Raw genomic sequence first — 2,785 nt, 5'->3', positions numbered from 1 at the left:
AGAGTTTTTGTCAAATGTTTTATAATATAGTATAGATATATAACATAAGAAACCATGTCGGCTTCTTCTTCCTCTCTTCTTTCATTTCAACTGCCTCTTCTCTGTCTCATTTTTCTCTCTCTAAAACATCTCGTCTTCTCTCTAAAATGTTTCTCAAATCATTGAAGAAATCAAGATAACAATTATATATTTGGAATTCATTCTTCGAACCCTTCCTAAAGGTATAAATTTCATTCAATTTTATTAGGGTGCTTACGTTATCATTTTTTATACCGGTTTATAAATTATGTTATGTCTAAGTTTACGGATTGATATTGTTAAAAGTATGATATCTTTCATGTTTAGAATGTTATGATTGGTTAAAATTGATATAGAAATTAAAAGGGTATATTATGTTACAATATGGTTAGATTGTTGGTATATGATAGATCATGCTCGAAATAGTGTATAACTCACAAATCCTAAGTCGGAATAAGTTTGTATTTTGCAATTAGAAATAACTTAGTGTATACTACAACTTTCATGTAGGGTCGAAAATCCAATTATGAATCTAAGTGGCTTGGAACAGTGTCTTCGGGGTTGTTTGCATTGTATTTGGGATTAATCTGCTGTTTTGTAAAATTCGTATAAAATAGGTGGATAATCCAAATGAGGTGATTAGAAAACTAGTAGTTTCATCGCATATCATACTTCAATTATCATTTAGTATCTTCTGTATTGACCTCTAAGTGGGGTAAAAATGCTCACGAAAATGAGGGTCAAAAGCTGTTAAAAGCAGAGAACGGAATTATATAAAGCTAAGTGTTGAGTCGATTTCTCAATGCATATTCAGCTGTCCTATTTGAAGTTTAACATGTAAGATCTAAGTAATTTATTAGTAGAATTAGGATATGTTTTTACGTCGTTTAAGTAATAACCGATTTGCGAATTCGTTAGGCACACGAGAAAGTCGAACTTTACCGTGAATCTCGTTTGATCGTGTTTTAATTCTCTATTCCGCCTAAGGTACGAATTTCACTTTCTTCGACTCTTGGGCAACTAGTTGTTGTAGTTGACCCTTCTTAACGGTGGTTCACCACTTTGTGATTGATCGTTTAAAAGTGGTTAACAAATTACATATATATATATATATATATATATTAAACTCTTGAATCTTTGTCGTAAACTCTTGAATCTTTATCATGAACACTTGAGTTTAGTCCGTTGAATTGTATGTTTGAATCTTTTAAGTTTATTAAATTTATTCTCATATTTTGAAGTAGTTTCGAGTTTTATGAAGTACTTTGAAGCTTGACTTTTATGAACGACATCTGGGTAGTGACACATGTTTAGTTTTATTGGTTTTCAGAACAAACCAACTAATAGACACATTATTTTGGGATGCCTTCTATGGCGGCTTTGTAGTCATGACGTCCTGCAGGTGAACTCGGTCCACATGGTTTGGCCCAATAGTGGCTTACGTGAACTCACCTTGTGGACTAGGCCGATTTTATTGGCTCTAGGGCGGATGGATCGATCCTAGAATTACCCACCATGTGACCGTGGTTAAATTCACAGGGGGACTCGGAGTGTGTGCCCGCACGCCGGTCCGATAGTTCGTGTGGTTTGCCCACCCCACGAACACTACAGGAAATGACGGATTTTGTTTAAATGATGTTTTGAAATGAGAATTATGAAACGTCTTGATTTTATATGAATTCAATTTAATTGATTTTTAAGTCTTCCGTTTTATTATCGATGTTACGTATTATTATTTCAAGTTTATATTATAATTTGTTCACTGAGCCCCGTGCTCAGCCGTGTTCTTGTTTTCTAACACGACAGGTTCCAAGTGATACTGATAAGAACGAGACTTGAGATCGAACATTTATTTTTTGGAGTTTGTAAACTTGTTTGTAGATGTATTATATTCTAAGTTTATAAATAGTTGATGGAATATAATATTTTGAGTTGTAAAGCATGTTTCAAAAGTTATTTTATGTTTGGAGTTTATTAGTAGCTATGTAATGTTTGTGTCTTTGAATTAAGTCCCGTTAGTGACACCGCCCATTCCGGACCATGGAGATGGAGGATGTTACAAAGTTGGTTGCTTAAGGAAAAATGCAAGAAATCGTGATGTACTTTCCAATTTTTATTTACTAGAAGGGTACTCGTGCAATGAATCGAGACACATTTTGATTTAGTGTTTCGTTTTATTTCTTTTATACGTCGTTATAATACGGTTTTATGTGATTTTGAGAAAACGATAATGTTTGATAAAAATATAAATTTGAAAATATCATAAAATTTTGAAAAAAAATATATTGATATCAATATCAAATTAATTTTCTTTAAAGTTCTTGTGTTTTGGTGTAATTTTCTTAATTCAGATTTTTAATTGTAATTTAATTTAGGTTTAGTAACAAATAAATTTAATTTAGGTTTAATAAAATATTTTTTTATAAATATAATAACAAAGTATTCTGTTAGAACTCAATGATTATCCTAATTATATTTTAAATTTTTTATATTTAAAATAAGATGTTTATCTAATATTTGATTATGTTTATCTGCAGTTAGTTATACGAATTCAAATATGGAGCTCTAATAGGTTGTACTTATGCATAATTTACTTGTAATTTTAAATTTTAAGTAATATGCATCAATAAACAGTACTTCGTGCATAAAAAATGGTTTTTAAGAGTTTTTGTCAAATGTTTTATAATATATTATAGATTATAACAATACATTTTCATTTTTTTCTTACTAAAAATATTATACATTCAAATTATTTTTTATTATAATA

This window comes from Cynara cardunculus, assembly GCF_001531365.2.
Source record: "Cynara cardunculus var. scolymus isolate 2C chromosome LG 2, CcrdV1, whole genome shotgun sequence".
In the NCBI taxonomy this organism is placed as follows: domain Eukaryota; kingdom Viridiplantae; phylum Streptophyta; class Magnoliopsida; order Asterales; family Asteraceae; genus Cynara; species Cynara cardunculus.
The sequence above is the reverse complement of the archived record's forward strand: the minus strand, read 5'-3'. Positions refer to the sequence as shown.